General features: G+C 45.4%; 1 protein-coding gene across 43 annotated transcripts in view; it reads left to right on the forward strand.

Moving 5' to 3' along the window:
- The window catches only part of Ppfibp1 (PPFIB scaffold protein 1), a 156397-nt gene that overhangs the window by 8728 nt on the left and 123148 nt on the right, over window positions 1-24521 (forward strand). For 40 of the 43 annotated variants that reach the window (XM_087657789.1, XM_087657794.1, XM_087657792.1 and 37 more), the window contains exon 1: window positions 4884-5058. The exons of 2 other annotated variants lie outside the window; for them this stretch is intronic. The gene's annotated coding sequence lies outside the window, so the exon portion shown is untranslated. 43 annotated transcript variants of the gene reach the window in all.

A 24521-nucleotide genomic window follows, 5' to 3' on the forward strand; every position in this document is an offset into this window, starting at 1 on the left:
GAATGGTACTGATGATAGTCACATCTGGGGCTCTGATGAAGAGCCCTTGCTCTTCCTGCAGAGGACCTGGGTTCGGGTCCTAGCACTTCCATGGTGACTCAGGATAGTAACTTGGGATGGTAAGTTCGGGAGTTCAGATCCCCCTTCTGGCCTCTGGGGGCACTTTGACTTCTGCAGGTGTGTGCACACATAAACCACATCTTTAAAATAACAACCTGCTCATCTCACAGATGGTTCAGGATAACTGGGATACAAGGCAGGGGCTTTTGAAAAGGAAAATGTGAAAACCAGGCTCTGGCATAGCTGGATGGAGATCCTCACTGTGGCCACTTCCTGGCTTGTGTGAGCCTCTTCCTGTGGGAAATACTGAAGAAGGGGCTTCAAATGACATTCAGGGTTCCTGTAAGGTCCTACTTTCCCCTTTCTGAGCAGATTTTTTCACTGAAGTCTCTCCTAGTCCCCACCCCCAACATAATGATAGTACCTGGCAGAGTTCTGTGAAACTCAGCATTGGAGTAACTGGGCAGAAAACAGTCACATGACCTACAGATCTAGCATGGACACAGGAATATCCCACAAGTCACAGATGACCTGGGGATAGAGGTTGGTGCTGGGTTTTGACCCTTACCATCCTGTTTTCTTCTGTAACCGTGTCCTGATTGGAGTTTCCCAGCACACACAGAGGCCAGTGGCTTCAACATTAAGTAGCAGACTTCTTTCTATTTGATTTTTATTTTATGTGGATAGGGGTTTTGCATGTATGTCTGTGTGACATACGTGTGTAGTAGCGTCAGAAGCTAGAAGAGGGTGCTGGACCTGCTTAAATTGAAGTTACAGAAGGTTGTGAGCCCCTGTATAGTTTTGGGAATGGATTCCGGTTCTCTGGAAGAGCAGCCAGCATTCTGGGTTGAGCCACTGGGTTGAGCCCTTTCTCCAGCCCCTGAGGCTATCTTGTAAAAATTCAGTGTCACAGTAAAATCCAAATGTAGAACAGATAAGAGCAGAGACTCTGGTAGAGAGGAGGAAGACAGAGGCTGAAATCGGCCCCACCGGCCCTCCCCAGCCTGGTGTGACCCCTGGTTTGAGCTGCTCCAGATTGGATCTTTTTCAGTTTTCCTTTTGAGTCTCTTGTTCCCCGGACTTCGGTGGCAGCTGTTATCATTCCAGCTGCAGAGGGAACTCAGGCAACTTCCTGTCATTCTATCCTGCCATCTCTATGGGGGTGGACGTTCCCTCCCCCTCCTGTGGCTGGCTGTGGTTTTGGAAGCTTCCAGCCACCCCCTGAGGGCACCCTGGAGCAAGGCAGAAAAGCAGGCCCTGGCCAAGGGAAGAGGAGCCTGGGAGTGGTGGAGAGAGGTTGAGGGATGAGTTTAGAAGATACAGGAGGGACTTAGGGGTTGACTGGGTGTCTGGCAGGTGGACAGGGAGGGGAGAGGAAGGGCTGCAGCTGAAAGGAACAGGGAGGGAGGGACAGGGAAAGGAGAAAGCCATGGAAGAGGTGGTTGATGTTTTTGACTAGAAATAATTTGGTAGTAGACTGCGGTGTACAGAAGTGAGAGGGCCGGTTTTCTCCAGCCCTGTGACGGTGTTACATTTGCCAAATGTAACCTGTGATGTTACGTTTGCCAAACTCTCTCTTTGTGTTTGGCAATAAGGAATACACAAAGGGATTGAGTTTTGACACCTGCTCTTCAAAAAGTTTTAAATTTAATACTGATGTATGGTACAGGCCTGTAACCCTAGCATTCTGGATGCAGTCACTGACTGCAAGTCTGAGTCCAGCCTGGGCTGCGACGTGGGTTCCAGACCAGCCTGGACTGCATAGGGAGACTGTCTCAAATAATCCGATGGCTGGGTATGGTGATGTATGCCTTTAATCCAAGTATTCTGGAGTCAGAGGTATACGGACCTATGTAGATTCCAGGCTAGCGTGTTCCAAGACATCCAGGCTACATAGTGAGATCCTGTCTCAAAACAAATAAAACCCCCACCCCCCATCACAAACTACAAAATGTTAACAGAAAGGCAGGCAGGATATACCTTGCTTTTTGTTTTGTTTTGGTTACTTTTGAGACAGGGTTTCTCTATATTGCCCTTGGTGTCCTGGAACTTGCTCTGTTGACTAAGCTAGCCTCAAACTCACTTGTCTCTCTGCTTCCCAAGTGCTGGGATCAAAGTGCACCATCACTACCACTAGCAGGAAATATCTTTAGCTAGGTATGCTCAACCACATGCTACACACCCGTAAAACACCTCTTACAAGAACCTTGATAGGCCTTGTCGGCCCCACTTAGAGTGGAAGTAGATGAAGTTTCAGGTAGGCGTTTGAGTAGTTTGTCCGGTGTTACACAGCATGTGGCAGAGATCTGTAAAGGACACATTCCCAGACCTCCCCACCCTGCCTTGTGATTTCACTGTGGTACACAGCAGGTCCTGACAGGTCAAAGCTTTAATTGGACCTTGACAGAAGAATAGGCAATCCACTTACACCTTTGGTGTAAGTGACAAAAGGTGTCACCCAAGCAGGGTCTGTGAGTTTCTGGAACAGAGGGACAGATTCCCCAGAAAAAAGAGGGAGATGGGTGGGGGCGGGGATAAAATAGAAGCCAGACTGGGGGTAGTTTTAGGAGACTAGCTGAGAATTCCAGGGCAAGACGCTGATGACAAAAACAAACACTTCAGAAGCTCATTTGGTTTGGTGTAGAGCATCATGGCTGGGGAATTAGAAGGGAAGGCTTCAGAATGGAGTCAGTCAGACAGTTACCATGGTGACAACAGAACGTCGGTGTGAGCACAGAGGGTCAAGTCTAGTTTATTTCTGTAGCTTTAGAGTGTCAGAAATTGTGTGGCATATTAATGATCCATGCTAATTTATTTTTAAAATGCGAGTGTCTTGCCCACCAGTATGTGTGCACCCCTGAGGGACAGAAGAGGGCATCAGATCCCCTGGATTTGGCTTTACAGGCAACTGGGACCTTGGTGGGGCTTTTGACTCCTTTTGTTAAAACTGGTTTACTTCCCGTGGACAGGTGGGCTGGGAAGAGTGTATGGCACACAAGGATGGATGTCGTGGGTCCACTGTGGTAGAATGGTGAATGTGTGATAAAATTAATCAAAGAACAAACAATAAAGTCTACCGAAAATTCACATGCCACACACCTTAATCCCAGCACCTGGGTTTAGAGGCAGGAGGCTCCTGAGTTCAAGGCTGGCCTCTGCTACATAGTGAGTAAGGCTGGCCTCTGCTACATAGTGAGTTCAAGGCTGGCCTCTGCTACATAGTGAGTTCAAGACTGACCTCTGCTACATAGTGAGTTCAAGGCTGGCCTCTGCTACATAGTGAGTTCAAGGCTGGCCTCTGCTACACAGTGAGTTCAAGGACAGCTTCAGTTACTTAAGAACCTGTCTCAAAAAAACTAAAATCACCCCCCCTCTCCCCAATCAACATACAAACAAACACACTGCCTCCTGCTCCTAGGGTGGGGGGACCCATAGCCAACGAAAAGCTAACAGAAACTAATCGATTAATTGTGCTTCTAGATGGTGGTGGATATAGTTTGACACCTACATCATGTTCTGTATCGGGAAAGCTGCTTTTGGACATTCAGTTCTGTCCTGGGCCTGACAGGGGAAACTGAAAGAAGGGCTCCTGAGAATCTGCCCGACTTTGCAGCCAAGAGGATTAGACAGCTGATATCCACCAGAGGGTAAATAGTAGTTAATTCTTAATTGTTAGCTCAGTCGCTGCAATTGGTTCAACAGTAATTATTACCATGTGGTTTGAACTCAGTTGTGAGGGTTCTCCCTTTTCGGTTGTGCATCAGAACAGCAACCTTATGGCACTTAAAAAGTTCAGCGCAGGGGCTAAGGAGATGTCCAAGCAGTTAAGCCCTTCTGCTCTTTTTGCACTGAGTTCAGCCCACAGCCCCTACCTCATGACTGTCAGAACTCAAGGCTTCTAGCCTCCATGAGTACACATACATACACATAATTAAACAAAATAACAAAAATAGCTAGGTGTGGTGGTGCACATCTTTGATTTCAGCAATCTTAGAGGCAGAGGCTGGCAGACAGCTGGCTGTTCACGGCTGGTCCACACAGTTTAAAGACAAGACAAACCAAAAACAAGACAAATTAAAAAAAAATCGTTAAAAAGCAGGTTGGTGCTGAGTTTGGTAGCATGGGTCCGTAATCTCAGCTCCTAGGAAGATAACAATTTGAAAATCAGCCTTGATGTGTATCACAGGGGAGAGAGAGAGAGAGAGAGGGAGAGAGAGAGAGAGAGGAACCAAACCAAATGTACATAGTAAAATATTTCCCCCACCCTCTGGAGAGTCCATTTTATTCTCTGGGAGCTTGTTTTTATTTTTATTTTTTTTGTCTTATCACTAAGTGCAAAAGCAGCCACGTGGTTGAGCGCCGCCAGATGACCACGCGGAGCTAGGGTGGCCACGTCTGGGATCCCAGTCCACCTAGACTCTGCAAGTCCTCAGTTTCTCCCGGACTGACCCCGGCCCGCGCTGCAGGGCAGGAGACCTCCGGGGCCTTTACTTTATAACCTCGCCGCCCACGTCCGCCCAGTCCGCGACACAGAGGCGGTCTTTCGGGGTGGGCGTCGCTTCCGACCCGGGAAGAGCAGCGACCAACCGCCCGGCTCTCCACAGCCCTTTATCCGCGCCCTGCGGACCGCATCCGACCGGCCGCGCTCCCCACCGACGCCCACTCCCAGCTCTGCCCGGCTCCGCCAGGAATGTGGGAGACCCGGCGGCGCCTCGGAGTGACCGCGCGCCCGGCCAATCAGCGAGCCGCAGGAGCAAGGCCCTGCCCCCTCCGCCCCCAGGGCTGGTTCCCGCCGGGGGCGGGGCGGCGGGCCGAGGAGGACCGAGGGGAGGCGGCACCTGGGCGGCGGTGATGTCAGCCGGGCGCTGTGCTCGGGCCCCGGCTCCTGTCGCCGTGTAGGGCGCGGGGGCGGCCGCGACGGGAGCGGCGATCTGGCAGCCGGGCGGGTGCCGGGAGGCGGAACTGCAACTTGTGGAGCTCGGCGGCCCTTCGCCTCAGGTAAGCCAGCCGCGGGCGGTTCCTTCTGCGACCCGCGCCCGCGTTCCCGGGGATCTCTAGGGAGTGGGGGGCAGCCTCGGGGTGACAGGAAGGGCTCGTCCGGGTCCTCGGTTCCCGCACCCGGACTCCCCACAGCACAGAACTCCAGTCAGGCAAGTGTGCCCGGACTCCCCCCACAGACTCCAATCAGGGAAGTGTGCTCCCAGCTCACACCCAGACTCCCTTCCACAGACTCCAGTCAGGGAAGCGTGTTCCCAGCTCACACCCGGGTCTCCCCTTCCTTCACACCACAGTCTTCAGTTAGGGAAGTGTGCTCCCAATTCACACCCGGACTCCCTCCTACAGACTCCAGTTAGGGAAGTGTGTTTCCAGCTCACACCCAGACTCCCTTACCCCCCCCCCCCCATACACACCCATAGTCTCCAGCCAGGATAGTGTGAGCCCATCTCACACTCGTCCCTCCACCACACCATAGACTTTGATACCACAGAACTCCAATCAGGGAAGTGTGCTGGGACCCCACACCCCAGAATCCCCACCACACTACAGCCTCCAGTCAGGGAAGTGTGCTTCCAGCTCTCACCTGGACTCCCCACCACACCACAGGGTCCATCCAGTCAGGGAAGTGTGCTGGCACCCAAACACCCCAGAATTCTAGTACCACGGAACTCTAGTCAGGGACTTGCACACAGTCTTACACCATGGGCACCTCACCATGCCACAGACTCATCCAGGATAGTGTAAGCCCATTTCACACCCCCCCCCACCTGCCCCCACCACCCCACCACCACCACACCATAGCCTCTGATAACACAGAGCTCCAATCGGGGAACCCCAGAATTCCCACCATACCACAGATCCCAGTTAGGGAATTTTACCCCACACCCTGGACTTCCTACAATAATACCACAGACTTCATTTAGGAACTGTAGTGGGACGCTACACCCCAGATTCCCTATAATATACCTCAGATTCCAGTCAGGGAGCTGTAGTGGAACCTCAGATTCTCTATATGATGCCCGCAGAGCTCCAGTCTTGGAAAGTGCGCTCAGACCCTGAATCTCAGTTTCCCATATTGCAAGAGAATGCCCATCAGGGACATGTGCTTGAACCCAGCCTCCTACACTACTACAGAACGAGCAGGGAAGTGTATGTGCAGGTGGGAACAGGAGTGGGGAGTATTTAAAAGTGCCACAAATATTTGTGAGACATCTTCCCAGAAAGTAAAGAGAAAATAGTTTTATATTTTCTCAGTTTCCCTACATCCTATCATGTATTGTTTAAGTAAAAGAACATGAGTGTTATTCTTACATATCAGTATAAAATACTCTTTTGCAGAGTCCAGTTAGGGTGTGAGAAACTCACTTGGAATATTCGTAGCTTAGGGGGAAACTGGTTTCTTGGGGGCACAGTTCTACAACTCTGTTGGTGTTTATACACCAGAGCAGTTAGGAAGGCGGCTGACTATTTAGATCTTGCCTGGGGCTTCTTGAGAAAAGGTTAATAGTTGTGTTTTCAGGGTTCACTTTCAGAGAAAGGAGTTTAAATTTTGTTTTATTACTTTTTATTTTTGAAACAGGATTTTACTAAGTAGCTGTGTCTGGCCTGAGCCACAGCATAGGGTAGACCACTCAGGCCTCAAACTCACTGAAATCTGCCTGTCTCTGCTTCCTGAGTCCTAGGGTTAGAAGCCCGTGGCAGCATTACTGTCTGGGAAAGGAGTTTTTAACAGGGAAATGTAGGGGGAGGGAGGGAGCATGCTATACAGACTTAATAATGGGAATATGACTTTTCCAACACGTGGGACCAAAACAAACCCTTGCTTTCAGTAAGAACTGACAGCAATGTGAAGGGAACTCAAAAGGTCTGTTTGTTAACCAGAGAAAGCAATTGTCTATTGGTAGGATTCTGATTTTATTTCTTGTTTCAAACCCCCTTTCTTGCTTGGAGATTTTCTGCTCATGGGTCACTGAGTGCAGCTGGCTTTCTGGGGGAAAATTAACTTTGAGCACGCTGATTCCAACACTGGCTGTCAGTGTTTCAAGGTTTTCTCTTAGAGCATGTAGCTGAGGCTTCTGAGGGAAGCAAGTTTCCTCTTTGAGGGCAGGGGTTCCTCAGCAGTGAGGATTCCCTGGTTGCCAGGTCTGGAGGAAGTGGGAGTGGACTTTATTGTTAGTCAGAAGCCGCATCCCAGACTCCGACCTAAAGGGCATTTCCAGGAGCTGGGGAAAGAAAGTCATTACATTATGTCTAGTAAACCCAAGTCAGGAAGTGTGGGCATAGAGGATTTTAAAAATGGAATTTAAAAGACATCTCTATGGCCAGAACTGGGAAGGACATTTGTGTGTTGTTTGCTTTGTTTTCAAACAGCATTGTTCTTAGTTCCTGGACTAGCTAAGCAGCACAGGACTTATGAAGAACAACCGTTTTGGCAAGGCGGTCCTCTCTCCCCTCTTTCTTCTTTGAGATAGGATCTTACCATGTTGCCTAGGCTGGCCTTGAACTTCGTTTCTTCTTTTGTCCCCCTGGGATTACATGTTTGTGCCATCATACCCAGCAAGAATAGGATTTTTGTAAAGGGAGTATGTGCTTTATGGGAACAGAACATTTTGATTTTTGTTTCATTTTTGAGCTAAGGCATTGAAATTGCTAATGGCCCAGCAATAATATTGGACAAGATTTTGATATTTATGTTCAATGAATGTATGTAAAATATCCTGTATTTTCTAGTGCATTTTTCTTTTATTGGGAAAGAGATGTGGAATTCATGTTGGCACTAAGGTGGGTACTGTATGTTGTAGATTTGGTTGATAACAGTGTTTAGACAATGACATGGAGTTAAAGATGGAGTCTCAAAGACCAGATAGTCAAGCAAAAAGTATCGTGTGTGTGTGTGTGTGTGTGTGTGTGTGTGTGTGTGTGTGTGTGTTTGGGGATGGGGGCAAGTTTTCAGACACAGCTTTTTGAGCAATAATAAGTTACTGTACATACTTAATTTGAAATAGTGTTTCTTTTTTTTTTCGGTTCATGGTTATGCGGGCAGATGTGGTATAGTAAGACACGGCACTTTTACTCTTTTTATCTCATGTGTATGAGTCGATTGCCTGTCTGCTGTACAGTGCCCCAGGAACCTAGAAGAGGATGTCAGGATCCTTGAAAATGCAGTTACAGACAGTTATAAAACCCATGTGGGTGTTGGGAACAGAACCCAGGGTCTGTGTTAGAGCCACAAGTACTCTTAACCACTGAGCCATCTCTCTGGCCCCAACATGGTGGTTTGAAAGGAGAGTTCTGTGGTCAGTGAGGTAGCTCAGTGGGTAAAGGCGCTTGCTGGTATACCTAGTCCCCAGAGCACGGAGTGACAGAGGCGAGAAGTTGCCTTCTAGCCTCAGCTCCCTATAGCACATGTGGGACACATACACTAAATAAATAGAAGTAAAAAGAAAAACCAGAATTGTTAAAAGATATGAAAGTTTTTAAGAAAGTGAGGCTAGGTTTTGATTCAATTCCTTTTGATGAACAACTATTACTATTGTAATAGTGACATTAAAAATAAGAGTCAGTTGGTCATACTGGACAAGAAACTTGAAATCTAGGCTACACTATGATTCCAAATTAGCCATGCCTAATCTGAAAGTGGCCTTAGACTGTTGTTGAGAACACGGTCACCGAGGGAGGGAACATCATGCAGTTCATGGGGTCTTTATCTCACTCTTTGTACCCGCAGGAGGTAAATCACAACAGGCTCATTTTCTTCTGTCGCTGACCAGCTGACTTCTACAATCTTTTATATCCATGGACTACTTATATTTTGTAGTAAATTATGCTGACAGTTTGTTTCATTAAAAGCGACTTTTTGAGGTTTTCATCTCCAATTTTTAAGGTACCTATTTTTTAAACAGCTGAATTAGAAGGGAATTCTGATTAACTGAAGGAAAATTAACTGAAGGAAAATCTTATTTAGCATTCTGTCTTTTCAAAGATGTTACATATTTCTGTCCTGGTTGGGATTACTTTTACAAAACAGTGAGTGATGGATTTAGTTAATGTCTTTATATCCATTCATACTTGGGTCTATGTCTTGATTTTATTTTATTTTTTTGGTTTGGTGTCTGTTGTATATGTATGAGTGTATGAGTGCACGCGTGTGCTTGTGTGTGCTAGTGTGTGCTTGTGTGTGTGCTAGTGTGTGCTTGTGTGAGCTTGTGTGTGTGTGCTTGTGTGTGTGTTTGTGTGTATGCTTGTGTGCATGTGTGTGTTTGTGTGCATGTGTGTGTGCTTGTGTGTGTGTTTGTGTGTGTGCTTGTGTGCATGTGTGTGTGCTTGTGTGTGTGTGTGTGCTTGTGTGCATGTGTGTGTGCTTGTGTGTGTACATGTGTGTGTGCTAATGTATGCTTGTGTGAGCTTGTGTGTGTGTGCTTGTGTGCATGTGTGTGTGCTTGTGTGTGTGTGTGTGCTTGTGTGCATGTGTGTGTGCTTGTGTGTGTACATGTGTGTGTGCTAATGTATGCTTGTGTGAGCTTGTGTGTGTGTGCTTGTGTGCATGTGTGTGTGCTTGTGTGTGTGTGCTTGTGTGTGTGTGTGCATTTGAGTGTATGCACAGGCAGCCAGGGGCAGATGTGAGGTGTCTTCTTCAGTTTGGCTGGACTCACTATTGGAAAGCTGCAGAGATTTTCTGCTTGTTCAGCTCCTGGTGTTACAGGTGTGTGCTGCTGTGGGTGATGAGGCCCAGATTCAGGGCCTCAACCTTTTGTGGTAAGCGCTTTACTGATGGAACTATCTCCTGAGTCTTAAGTGTTGAGTCTGCATTTTAAAAATGTCAAAAGGGGAAAATATGAATAGGCGATATCATGTAATTACTTTATTTTCAGAGATTTTTCTAGAAAGTCTTTTTAGTTCTGAAGTTGGGGGAAGTCACACTTCAGCAGCCATTGTAAGCCCTTTCAGAAAGTCCTAATCCTGATTAAAAGGAAGGTTTCCATCCCCTTCCCAAATAAAAAACAAATTAATTAACTAGTTAATCAATTTCTGAGATAGGGTTTCTCTGTGCAGCCCTGACTGTCCTGGCTTTGCCCACCAGGCTGGCCTCAAATTTAAGAGATCCACCTGCCTCTGCCCGCCATGTGCTGAGATTAATGGCATTGGCTACCACCGCCCAGCTCAATTTATTCACTTCTGTTAATGTGGACAGATGTTTTGTCTGTATGCATGTCTGTGCAACCACATGTCTAGTGTCCTTGACGGGCAGTCAGAAGAAAACCCTGGCTCACCTAGGACTGGAGTTACAGACGTTTGTGAGCACGAAATCAAGCTGTGCTGTCTGTCTCTCAAGCCCCACAACTCACATTTTGAAAAACCATTGTCAAACAGATGAGTTTAAATACGAGATTCAGAGTTATTACAGTTAAAGCTCCCCTGGGTGATGTTTAGAAATGAAGCAAACCAAGTGTCTCCTGGCCAGCATTTTGGTACAGCTAAAAGTTCATAAAATTACAATTAAATCAAGTATCAAATGCCCCAAACTTCTGTGAGCTCATACGGTTCCTCATATGTTGTGTTACTTACTCCTCAGACTTACTGCAGGGCATGTCAGAACCCATTGCCAATTAAACCCCTGCGGCTTTTGTCATATATATCACAGAGATTAATGCTTTATTAAATAAAGCTCATGGCAAAACCAAAACAAACCAAAACAAAACCTAAAATGATTTAACCCAGCCTGCAGAACTCAAAGACTTCTATTTTTTTTCCTTTTCATGTAGTAATTATGTTGTTGCCAGGATGCAAAATGGTGAGGATTCTTTTTCTGTTTTATTTTCCACTTTGAAGGAACTGAAACACTAAAAAAGTTGGATTTTAGATTAAAATTGGCCTCTCTGAAGCGATTTCAGTTTACGTGCTTGTTAAGCAGTTTTGCGGTGAGGAGGGAGGGTCTGAGTTCAATGTGGAACTTTCTGTGCATTGAACAGTTTCTATTTCTGAAATGTGGGCAAGGTGGGTTTGTCCTCACAGTTTGTGCCTGTGCTGGGCTCATGTGTCTCACTGGAACCTGCTATGACTCACATTTTGACCAGCCCACACACGTGTCTTTGTTTTTTTTGGCAAGTTTAAGGAGTTGAGAATAGACAGACTATTTAGTGCTTTCTGTACAGCACTACACCTGAAAATGCCCATGAATGTGGGAATTGTATAAACGTAAATTGCTTAGAGTACCAGTCATTATGGCAAAGACTCATAGCTTAGGTATGGAGCACGTAGGGGGAAGATCAGACGCTATCATGTTTGGGGGTTGTTGTAAATTTTATGGACAGCCCATTAGCCTGAGTGTGAATGGGTATTTATACCTGGTCTCTAACTAATCTGATTAAAGCACACATCTTTAGGAAAGCAGGTGTGCTGTTCGTACTGTATGTGTTTTTGATAACAAGGCAAACCTGATTAGATGAAAGTAAAATTAAAGATGGTGCTTTCAGAGGAAAGGGCTCATAAGACCTCACTGGTAGCTGGGGAGCTGTTGCCTGCCATGGACTGGAGAGTTAGTTTTCCTTGGGATGTGGCCTCTGGTGTGTTGCTCCAGTGATTGGCTATAGGCAGTACTAACCGGGCAGAGATACATATATATGATACATATACAGTATATACATATATATATATGTATATATATATACTGTATATGATATGATATACCCATATATATATATATGACATGATAACAAGAGAGGGGAATGTGTGTGCATGGGGCTGTGCCCCAGGGAATAGGGAAGGGGGAGTAGGGTGGTGGTGGATATAACCAAAATATAGTGTATACACGTATGAAATTGTCAAAGCATAAAATAAAAGTGTTTTAAAAAAGATGCTGTTTTCAGTGGTAAATTGTTATGCACAGAGAAGTGACTGAGTCCTTCAGGCAAACAGGACACAAGGCAGCTATTGGAAAGGTCATTACATGTGTTTGTACATTTACTTGTTTCAGCTGTATAACATTGCATAAACTGCTCCAGAGCTGTATGGGTTTTTTTTTTTTTTTGTTTTGTTTTGTTTTGTTTTTGTAGGGAAATTTTATTGAATTTACTTTATCTAGAAGAACATGAAAACTTGAGGAACTTGGTGACCTGTTTTTGTCGCTGTTTTTGATCATGTAAGAATTCAGCAGCATAGGTAGAGTTGAACAAATAACGTCCCTACGGCCATTATCGTTTTCTAAGATGCTGTCTCTTAGACCAGTACACAGTAGAAGACCTAATTTTGTTTGAAGTGGAATTTGAACATGGTCTACTTTTCTCTTATGAATGACGGAAGTGCCGGCGGGTGGGTTGTCCTCTACGTTGGCTGTGGGCAGAGGGGTGGGGGAGGGAAGGAGAAAAGGGAAATGATGACTCAGGAAACCATCTGGTTGATCCAGTGAGCCTGCTGGGACCAGACCTGTGAAGTTACTTGGTAACTGTTTCCTTGGAGTCAGGTGCTTGGATGTTTCTGTCAGCCTTTCACGTTCTCCCACCCCCACCTTCACCAGACTGTAACCGCACAACTGAGAAGCCTTCTAAACATGGAATTCAGTTCTTGATCATTTTCTCTGCTTGGGGACTTTGGTTCTCTAGGGTGACATGCGCCTTCTCATCGCCATGTTGAGGTTAGTGACTTGAAGTTGCTTGTGGACTTAACTAAGTTTAAATGAAAACAAAACAAAACAACAAACAAACAAAAAAAAAGACGACTTTTCTTTTAAATTAAAAAACGTTATTCTGTGTGAGGAAAAAAAATGTGTGACATCAGAGCCCCATAGGGACTCAACTAGAAGTTTTGTCTTGTTTGTAGCAGGCTGATACTGGCAAGTTGTTACTCTGTCAGTGGTAGTCTTTCCATCTGTAAAGTGGTGTAAATATTCATGTTTAAATCATTGGAAATAATGGATCGAAATAAAAAATGGCACTGGAGGTAGGAAGCTGGAGGGCAGAGAATGGCAGGGTTCTGGAAAGTTATTGGAGGCTGAGAAGTTATGATGTTCTGGACTTGCTAGACTAGTTCTCATCTGCCCAACTCTGGACTGCCACTGGCATATTTGGTTTATAAATTTCCAAGAAAAGATGTTAGCTGTTATGGAAGAAAGGAGCATGCTGTGGGGACCCTGAAGGAAGGATTAGCTCTCCAGGTAGATTCTCAGTTAGCCTGGGTGGAGAGGTTGGGTGACGGGCCAGCATCACAACTAAAAACTCTTCTCTGTCTACTTACTGCTCCCTTAGCTCTCACCCCAGTTCTTCCTCCCTGAGCCAGAGCACCTAGAAGTCTGCGCCCCAGCTCTGAGAGAGTAAGGGATGCGCCGATGAAAATTTTATTAGCAAAGCATGGGAGTGAAGGGTGTGGGCTCTGGAGCCAGATGATTGTAGAGTCAGACCCCTTGTCCTTAACTAGCTGTGTGATTTTGGTTAGTTAAATTGCTTGTGATCTGGGAGCAGTTGGGTGGTTATAAGGATTAAGTATGATGATGTCTGTGAGGCACTAATAGCTTTATCCTTGGCAAACAGCCTGCCTTGGATCGGTGACAGACATTGTTGTTACTTCATTGAATATCGGACAAGCTGATCCCATTTGGGTTTCTTCTTTTCGTTTAAGGCGTGGAGGAGGGTGATTATAAAGAAAGGTTTGGAAATAGTATGCTGGGTATCCCTAGGTGACTAGGTGGGAACAGGGCTAGAGAGAGTGGATGTCTCTTAACCAAGAAGAGCACACAAAGAAAAATGGGAAACATGATGGTTAAGTCTAATCATTTGGAATTCAAGATCATACTGTGGTTCATACATAGTAATCAGCCTTCGAGTTCTCATCATATAAATTAATAGAATAATAAGCATTTCCACTAGGTCTTTAGGTGAGCAGTACCATCAGCGAGAGTAGCTAATGCCTACCTAGCTCTTTCTGCACCATAAACACTTATAAGCATCTTACATGTTTTAACTTAATCCCCACATTTGCGCTAGAAGAAACTACTGCTATCACGTGTTCTTTAACACAAGGGCTCAAAGGCCCTTGAGGGTTCAGCAACTCTTGTCAAGGTCATGCAGATTGTGTGAGCCGGGCTTGGGTGGGGATAGGGACCAGGCTATAAATCAGGCTGACTATTAGTCACTAATGCACGGTAGGTAGAGTTCCAGGGTTCCTGCCTCTGGCTTGGCTTTGTAAGTGGTACATTAAAGACTTTTAAGCATTGCTAGGTGGCGGCTGGAGAGATGGCTCAGTGGTTAGGAGGGCCTGTTCTCAAACCACAAGGACTGGAGTTTGTATCCTGGCACCTATGTAACAGGACTGGCAACTCTGCATGCACCTATAACCTCGGCTCTGAGTGGGGCTGATGCAGAAGGATTGCTGTGACTTTCTGGACTCCAGTCTAGCCAAGAAATATGAGCCCCAGCTTCAGGGAGAGACCCCTACCTCAAAGGAAAAAAAGTGGCAAGTGGAAGAGGGCATATTCAGTGTCTTCTTCTGCTCTGCGTGTGTCCACACCGAATAAACACATGGTGCACACACTTATATAGACAGAGATACAAACAAATAAGTACGTCTTTTAAAGAAGGATCGTGCGTTGATACTATCCACATGATGATTTTAAGCAAAAATTAGAAATTGAAGTTTGCAGTTTGGGCAAGTTCCTAGGTTGATAGCCATCTCCATAGAGCCGTTATAGAAGAGCTGGAGTAGACGTACTTGAAAGAAGAGGACCTAAAGGGAAGCAAGTACCCAACCTTAGGGAACGTGTGACACTTAGGAGTGGCCAGGCAAAAGAAAAACTACCGAGGGAGGTAAAGCATGAACCATAAAAGAAAATGGTGGCCAAAGCAAGGTATGAACGCGGTGTATCCATCGTTCACACGCTCACAGGCAGCAGACTCATACAAGGGTAGACTGGGGAGCCTGTCAGGGCCTTTTGTGACCTCGGAGAGAGCAGAGTGAGGAGCACAGGAGAGGTGGATTCCAGGGTGGAGCATCAAGGATTGCATGGAGAGCGGTAAGCTGCAGGCGATCATTCTGTCTGGTTCCTCAAGGAACTGATGGGAGAGGCACGGGCTAGTGAGTAGCTGAGGCTGGAGAAAGTGTGGTCAAGGAGTAAGTGCAAGGCACGAGGGAGAAGGATGGGAGAAACAATTGGGCGGAGGGCGGAGGGCGGAGGGTGGAGGGCGGAGGGTGGAGGGTGGAGGGCGGAGGGCGGAGGGCGGAGGGCGGAGGGCGGAGGGCGGTGGGCTCATTTTGAATTCTAGAGAACTCTTCTTTAAGTGAGGTGGAAGAAAGCACTCAAGGAAATGGAGAAACATATAATGGGAGGGTCAAATGTTGAGTGAGTTCTCTGCAGGGCATCTTCAATACAGTAGGAAGCAGTGAAAGGAAATTCACAGACAAGTTGCCCTGGCTCCAGAGGAGCTGGCTCTGGGGATTATTGTTCAAGAGGAAAAACTCGAAATAATGACAAGAGTCTCTCATCTAAACAATACAGAGTGACATATTTACCAGGATGTGTCTTGAGGCAGCCAGTTAATTTATTGAAGTGGAAAGTAGTGTTAGCAAAAAGAAAAAAATCAGACAAAGGAAAACTTGACTTGTTTGAAGGAGGAATTTTTAGACAACCAGACTTAATGGCTTAATGGTTCACAGGCTAGCTTCTTGGGGAAACTCGAGCATTCCAAGTGGTGAGAAACAGCTGGCTTCGGTGCCACACTCAGTTACTGGTTAAAGCAGAACTCCCAGTGCACCAGAAAATGCTCTACAGAAAGGGGCTGTGAAGCAGAGGCCATTGCATTAGATTCTAGTTTTGACCAAGTTGTCGTTAATCTTTATTTTAACTAGTTATTTCCTGTCAGAGATTTTGCTGAAAAGACACTGGGTTGTGGTTTTCCAGAAGATTCGTTGTGGTGATGACATCAGGGTAATGGAGCAGAAGACCAAAGCAGCCCAGTGAATAAGAGTGTGGTCCACTGATGCCCCCTTAGGATTGGCTTTGCATTTTGCCGTTTCGCTTATCGGAAGTCAGCCATGGCCCAGCTACGTTAAATCAGAGATTTCAGAAATAAATACTTCCAAAGTTTTAAATCGAGTGCCATTCTTGGTAGCATGATGAAATCTCCCGCTGTCCCCCGCTTGCCTGGGGCATGAATCACCCCTCTGTCCAGAGTGTTCATGCTGTATATGCTACCTGCCTGTCTTGACTATGGCTTACCTCAGAGCGCTCCATAGGCGCCTGGCTCTTGTCACAACCGTGTCACTGTGTCACCTCGTCAGATCTCGATCTCTTTCCAAGCTTGTCTTTCCTGCCCCTGTGCAGAAGGACTGACCTGAGGCGAGCTTGACAGGCAATGACCCTCTTCCTTATTGCTTCTCTTGCTTAAACCGGTTTTCCCTTCAGCCCCACTGGAAGCATCTTTGCTGAGAGGCTCTGTCAGAGCTCAGCCTGAGAACTCTACCCGTGACCAGGTGACCTAAGGTGTGGACTTTAAATGCTCAGCTACTGTGTAGGTAGAGTTTAGCTTACCTGGCCTAACTCATTTGCTTCTTTGAGTCTTCTAAGGCTGGTCTAGTTTGTTGCCACTCCTTTGGTTTGTAGTTGTTTCTGAAGCTGTACTTCACCGTGAGAACTTCAGCGGTGCCATCTCAGTTATAAGGGCCGTGTAAGCCAGCATTGTTTCTATTTTACAGGGAAGAAATTTTTTTTTTCCCCTCAAAGTAGGCAATACAGATGGCTTCTGTCTGGCTGAATCTTACTTTTTTCAGATAGATTCGACGCTAGTTGAAGACCACGGTGTTTTTCCCAATAGGAAGTAAATAAGTATGTGGTGAGGTTTCTTAGACCAACATGTGCCGAGGTCCACTGTTGGCTCCACAGGGGTAGAAAGGTGGTTGAGTTAGATAAGATGTGTGAGACAGGCACGTACCTGGAGACGCATGAATTGTGAAGTTGTGGATCTTGGGCTCTGGAGGCCCCATCGCTCTGCCCATTTGTCAAATGAGGCAATAACAGTATAAGTTTCTGTAGCAATGGCTTGCAGTGGAGGTGATTTTGACTTAGGAGACATTTGATGATGTCAGGAGACGTTTTTATGCCACATTCTAGGGACTAGAGGGAGTGCCGCCAATTGAGGTGGGGTCTGGAGTTGTGCCTAAGAATCCCACAGAGGAAGGCCATCTTGACAAAGGCTTTGTGCCCCAGATGTCTGTTGCGGGGTCCTGAAGGTGGAGCGCGATGTGGAGCGCAAAGGGTTTGCTGCAGTTAGCAGTTGTTGTGAGAAAGCGGACTCAGAGACCCCAAGCCTTCACGAGGGTGAACCCCCAAGAGTTATTTTGTGATTTTGCTGAGGTAAAGCCATGTGCTCAGAGCTTCATGTTGTCCTGTTCAGCAGCAGACAGGCTGGCTGAAGATGGCTTGTTTATGTTACACTGTGTACCAACATGAGCTGGCTGTTATTCAGAGCTGTAAAAACAATGATTAGTTTTTAAGGTGTTCCTAGTAAACTTCCTGCTCAACTAGTTTGTTTTGTGGAGATAATTTTGGTGTGTCCCCTCGTAGAAAAGGTTTCAGTTTATGAATTTTCAAAACATGTTTTGATGTGTGGGACGTGCAGCTTTTATTCTGACACCAAGAAGCCTGGTGTTGTGCTAGACCTAGTCCAGTGCAGAGTATCTTTGTCCCTGACTTTGTCTCAACTGCAGCTTACATGCTGCCCGCAGGAGTGTGAGTGCCTTTAGGTTTACATCTGTTGTTCATTCTGTACTTACTCTTGGAATTGTTATTTAATTCTTTTTGTAATCACAAAATGAATGCACCTTATAGATTTGAGTAGTATAGAAAGAAATACAGTGAAGACCCAATTTTTAAAATGTTATCGGGAGCTGAGGAGACGACATAGCCGAGGAGACGGCTTAGCGGTTGATAGCACTTGCCGTTCTTACAGAGGACCTGGGTTTGGTTTCCAGCACCCACACTGCACAGCTCGTGAATGCCTGTAACCTCAGTCCCAGGGGGTCTGGCGCCCTCTTCTGGCCAGTGGGCCCTGCACATATGTGGCACACATCTTCAGCTCCCCATCCCTCCCACATGTTCCTTAAAAAAAAAAAAAAAAAAAAAAAATCCTGGATAAATCCAGGAAGGAAAATTAAAAGCAGAACAGAACAAAAAGCCAATATCATCACGAGGCCTGCCACGTAGAGGTGTATGCCTTTGGTGTGGCAGAAAATTTCCTTTCGTCTTTCCCCCTATTATTCATCTATTCTCTCGTAGGTCAGATATTCTGAGTGTATAATTTTAACCCCACTTTTCTAAAGCTTAATGTTGTTTCATCTGCATTGCTGGAGTATCTGCAGACAGTTCTGAGGACTTTTCGGCTTCTGTTTACTGAGGAATGCGTTTCCCGTTTTCCGCTCTGATGAGCATTTGTGCCGTCAGCGTTATCTGAGTTTTATATCCGTCCCATGTTCACAGGATGGAATGGGTGGAAGTCCTGGTTAACACTGATGTAATTAGCCAGAATTAACTAATTCTTATTCCCATTAGCAGAGGGATAGTCTCACTTCGATAATATTTGGAACTTTTTTAAAGAGAAAAAAATATACCTTTTCTTTTTTACGTATTTGCTGTTACTGAGATCAGATGTGCTTATGTGACTAAGGGCTTTGTTGCTGGGATTTCCAACCCCAATAAGCCCATAGAAAAAGCCATGCAATCCGGTTACTGTAATTAATAAGTCTATACTGACTTACTCCCCTCCTATGAGATCCCTTGCTACTCGTGGTTTCCTGGCCACATGGCTCTGCTCCATCATGGCTTCCTTCCTCCTTGTCTTCTGTCCTCTCTCCTTCCCTTCCAGTCATCCTCATCTCCTCTCTATCTATTCTCAATGACCTCCCATCCTACTTTTCCCCTCTACTGGCCTTTATTGACCAGTTAAAATGTGGAGAAGGTTCACATGAGCTCACCCGAGTACTCGTGTGTGTGTGTGTGTGTGTGTGTGTGTGTGTGTGTGTGTGTGTGCAACCCTTCTTGAGGAAGCAGAATTAATATCAGGATACAAACAGCATCAAGACAGCCCATAACAGGCTTCAGGTATCTGGACAGACTCTTCACATTGTTGGCCCATTTCATCTGTTGTGAATTAGCATTTTTCTTGTTTTTCATAAGTCTAGCTCACGTGTTTTTTTACTTACCTGTCCTCTATATATTACACATATTTTTACCTAGATTTCTTATCTAACTTTTTATTTCCACGATTTAATTTTGATTTTATGTATGTATAAATGTGTGTGGTTTTTAGTCACGTTGCAAACAACACGCAGCGCCTGAGGAGGGTGGGAAGGGAGTGTTGGATCCCCTGGAGCTGGAGTTACAGGTGGTTGTGAGGTGCTGGGACCTGAGCTGTGGTCCTCTGTCAGAGCAGTGTGTATTCTTTACTGCTGAGCCACACTCTGGCCCTTCATTTATTGTTTTGTTTTTTTTTTCTACCTAACGTCTTCAATTTTTTTTTTTATGTCAGTGTTAAAGCAAACTCTTTTTGCTCTGCAAGTCGCCATTTGGTGAAATCAGTGTTTATAATTTTGTCTCAAAGTAGATGACTACTGTTTTCTGTGGAGGACTGGCCTCAAGTGCCTGTGTACCCACTGTGTCCTGGGGCAAAGAACCTTCATGTCCACATATGGGATACAAAAGGGAAAGTTGGCGAGAGAAGATGAGGCTCTTACTGGGTCAGAGGTTGCTTGATTGGTTTTGTTTCTGATTTCCCTTGCCTCTGGGTGGAAGTGAGTTAACTGAAGGCAGGAAGGTTTGCACTGATTCCAGATTGGCTGACTAACTATGACCAGCAGCCAGTTCATCCGACTGTGGTCTCACCTTGTATAGAGTTGTCCCACAATCAATCTTTTTGTCTATGGGAAGGTAGAGGAAACGGGCTGTGACAGGTCTCCTCCATGCTTGGGCCCTTGCCCCTTCAGGCTCTGTGGTCTAGTCTTAGCTAGGCCCTGGACCTGCACTCAGTTGCTCATGAGCTGTACCAACCCCAAGCTCAGAGAGGAAGCTAACATCTCATGGAGCACTCTGCTGTCTCGGCAAGGCCTTTCACTGCAGCTTTTATAGCTGCTTCTTACCTCAACGTTATGAGGTTAAATACCATCTTCATCTCCATTAATTTGGGTGGAAACCATCCCTCAATGGAAGTGTTGTTAAAACAGAGCTTCTGACTCCAGGGCTGATGCTCCACTTAGGAGCAGCCCCGTCATTGTAGTCAGGGCCCTGAATTCCTTGGTGGAACTAGTAGGTAGAGTGTAGCCTCCAATATTTTAGGTTTTGGAATCAGATGTACCTTGGATAGAATCCTGGCATACTCTTGTCCTTGGATTACAGTCCTGTTCCTTTTGCACCCTGAGCTCTGTCTTCTCCTCAGTAGTGTGAGATATCTTCGCCTTTTAGGACTGTTGGACAAAATCGAGATGCCTAGCAAAATACCTGGCTCACTTGCTGTAGGAGTTCAGCCGTGATTATGTCTTAGTTCACAATAAAAAGTGCAACTTTTATTTTTTGTTCAAGTTTTAGATTATCTATCTGGTAAGTGAATTTTTCAATTTTTTTTCAAATATCACTTGTATTTAGATGTGAGAAAATTTCCTTGTTCAGTACTTTTTTTTAGATAAGTTACCTGCTTCTCACAGGTCTTTCTGCTTTGAGAAGCTCATGATGAACTTTGCCAAAGCAAAGCGTGTTTTGTCCTTTTGTTCATGTGTAACGCAGCTCTCGTGAGGGGCAATCTCTCAGTCATTCCTTTGCACATAGCTGAAATTTTTTGGCCTCTTTTAAAGAGTTGGTACTTGTCTGTGCTTTATTAACAGAATCACAAGAAAAGGTGCTAAATATTTCAGGAGAGAACATCAAACTTACCTATCAGGCTGTTTAAAAGTGAGGTTTGCTTGGTGCTGGTGCTAAGCCCTTGTGACCTAAGAGAGCGGCGCATATGAAGTTGTCTCTGAGTGAAGAACTCCATCTGTCTTGCCATTTAACTTATACTGTATGCATGTTCAGGCTTTGCCGTGTTAATGAATTAAGCCAGTTACTTGGTGCTTTCTGAATTCTAAAGACATTCACTGAGAATTGTCTTTAAAATAGAGTTTCCTAAAGCAGGGAATCAACTCAGTATTGGCGTGGAGAGTGGGTTATATCACAGGAAGCAGCTTCCTGGGCTGGGTGACTGACAGCCTTGGTTTGGTTTTGGAAACATGGATCTGTTGTGTGGTTTTCTCATCTCCTTTCCTGTATCTAGGTAGGGATGGAGAGAAGATGGACATTTTCCTCTATGTAATACATATAAATTCATAAATTAGAAGTGTAATATAATTTAGGGTATGTGTATTCCTTAGGTAAGATACAGATACAGTAAGCAATCAGTGATTATGTGAATTGGCGCGATTTCTACGTTCCTTTACATGTCTAATGCTCAGGGACTGTTGGCCAAATTTTGTGACTGCTGCAGACTGAGTCTGGAACACTGTAAAGCTATGTTCCACCTCGTCGGCCAGTTGGAATTGTTTCTCTAAAATCCCAGGCTTACTGTCTGAGTGCAGTAAGTCAGAGTGGACTTTTGGGGACGGAGGCGCAAGTGGAAGTAACAGTGAGGAAAGTTGAAATTGATGAGGAAAGACTGGAAGAATAAGACTGAGACTGATCTGACTATTTATTGATGGCCCCAAAGGACCGGAGTGATTGTTTCCTGATCTTGAGATAGGAACCCAGCAGGCAGCCTTGCGCTGGTCACTTGAAGTCTGTTGGCTCCAGCCCTTTGAAACGAGGCAGGGGTGGTGCATGCCAGCTGTCTTGTGCCTTGTTGGCTGCCCAGCTGATGGAGTGAATGGAGTGACTGGCATCCATTAGTGTTTGCCTGAGCCGAGTCCTGAGTCTCTGTTGATGGCATGAAGATCCCCTTCTGACCTCTTGTGTCCCAGCATCTTTTATTGCAGAAAACAGAATGCCAAGTTGGCACAAGTAAATCCTACAAGCACCTCAAATAACAGCAGGCAGCACCCAACGACCAGGGACAGTCTTTTCTAAGAACAGTTCCTGTGACTAAGAGGTCTGAGCTGTTTACAGTGTCGTGTCTACTCCCTTCACATACGTGCATTTGACATGAAGTGTGTTGGGGAGTGAAGCTCAGTGTTGGTGAACTTGACCCTTCCGACCTCTGTCCGCTTCACTTTGGAAGTTGTGGTTTGTTATCAGCAACAGGTCTGGATTGTTTAGAGTCAGAGAAGAGGTGGGGGACTGGCACTGCCCCGGGATTGTGTGCCATTAACAGTTTCTTACGAAACATTGGTCTGTAGCATGAAGGCGGGAGGTCGAGAAGTATGGGGGAGCCACTCTTTCAGGGGCTTTGCATACAAGTTTGAGGAAATACTTAGACAAACTGGAACTGGACAGACTTTTGTAATAAACACTCTGAATCTTTGGAGGGAGGAAAGGAGATAGGAAATGATGTAATTATAATAGTGATGATGATGGGGCTGGGGATTTAGCTCAGTGGTAGAGCGCTTGCCTAGCAAGCTCAAGGCCCTGGGTTCAGGCCTCAGCTCCGAAAAGAAAAAAAAAAGCCGAATAATAATGATGATGATAATGATAATTTTATTATTATAATGAAAACTCCCATACCAAGAATCTGACCCCAATGTTGATAAGTTGTGTGGACTTGGACAAGTCATGCAACCAGTTGTATAATAATAATAATAATGATAATAATAATAATAATAATAAAGAGTATAATAACAGGCCAGCTTTTGTAGGAGGGCTGTCAGGCTCAAAAATGAGATCAGATATAAAATGCCAAAAAAAAAAAAAAAAAAAGAAACTTTAGGCAGAATTGTAAGTTTTCATATGAAGTTTATTTTCTTCCCTTTATAACCTGACTCCAGTCCTCTGGTAATAAGGAATCGTAACTGCTTTCCCTCTGACTTCTGGTGCTGTGACAGGTCTCCTTTTGTCCGTATCCTTAACTGGACTGGAGCCTATATGGATCTCAGCCGGCCTCTTAGAGTTTTCTGATGCAGCTTCCTGTGCACAGCAGTGCAGGAGCTCCTGAGTCTTGCCGCAGCCCTCCCTCCGTCTGGTCTCTGGAGAATACAAAAATTGCTACCATGTCATCGGTATCAGCCCTTTGTTCTTGTCAGTAAAGGTTGGGAATGCTGTTCCGAGTTCAGTGAATACTCAAGATAGCTGTTCCTGACAGGTAGCTTCGCAGGGCGAGTCTACTGGGGTGTGAGGGTGAGGTTGGCAGTGCCAGTCTGGGCACCCCTGGAACTCGTGTCAGCTCATAGTGTCACGTGATGTTGTGATGTGCAGATTGTTAATTTCGCTAGGTCTTGCTGTACCGACTTGTGACCCTGCTGTACTCCTGTGTATCACTTAACTCCTGTGGGTGTTTACTAGCTTGGGTTGGTGTTCAGGAAGTGATCAGAGCTGACTGCCAATTATTTGTAGTTTTAAGTGAATGGCCACCTAGCAAGTACTTTTCAAATTTCAGCCTTTTGAAGACTTTTGAAGGAGCCTGTGGCGTCCTCAGCACAATTTAAAGTAACTCTCCAGACCTAGATTGCCTAGAAGCTCCAAAGTGGGTGTCAAGTGGAGTTGTGCTGTGTCCGTTAGATTCTCTAACCTCTTGGAAAGGAAACAAATACACGTGGATATGTGGCAAGACACTTTATCTGCCAGGCTGGGAAATTTGGACCCTGTAGCCAAATGAAGGGGGAGATCATAGCCCCTTTGTTAATTATTAAACAGCAGGTCTGCAGCTTCTTGGATGCTCCATGATATTTATGCCTGATTGTGGTATCGTGGGGCCTAGCTTCTGTATTTATGAAATGGCTGACTCCAATTTGAGTAATTTTCTGAAGAATGAATTACTGCATGATCAGAATATTAATTATATATAAGTACAATAGTTTCTGAAACATTTACGTTACATTTATGGAACTGGTGGGTCATTATTACCAAAGACAAACAAACAGGTAAAGCATACAAAACATCAACCCAGAACCTTTCAGCCAAACCTTCCAGGGTTAATGGATTGTTTTTAAAGATTTTATTTACTTTCTACTTACTTATTTACATATGTATGTATGTACATATGTGTTATGTATGTATGTATGTGCATATGTATGTATACGTATGTATGTGTACTGGGGAGTGGAGACAAATGGAAGGGGTTGTATCTCCCATTGGCATTTTAAATCCCTTCTAGGATATTTTAGTCATGGCTGAGGGTTAGGATTTATGAGTTTGTTTTGGTTGCTTCTTTTGTTACTGTGACAAACTGACAGAAGCAATTTAAGGGAGGAGAGGTTGCTGTGGTCACGGTTTCAGAGGGTTCAGTCCTTCATGGCAGGAAAAGCATGGCACGGGCTCCGAGGTGCAGGCTTCTCATATGGTGGCTAGACCAGGAAGCAGAGAGCTCGATGGA

The sequence above is a fragment of the Rattus norvegicus genome, chromosome 4 (genome assembly GCF_021556685.1).
Source record: "Rattus norvegicus strain SHRSP/BbbUtx chromosome 4, alternate assembly SHRSP_T2T, whole genome shotgun sequence".
Taxonomy (NCBI): domain Eukaryota; kingdom Metazoa; phylum Chordata; class Mammalia; order Rodentia; family Muridae; genus Rattus; species Rattus norvegicus.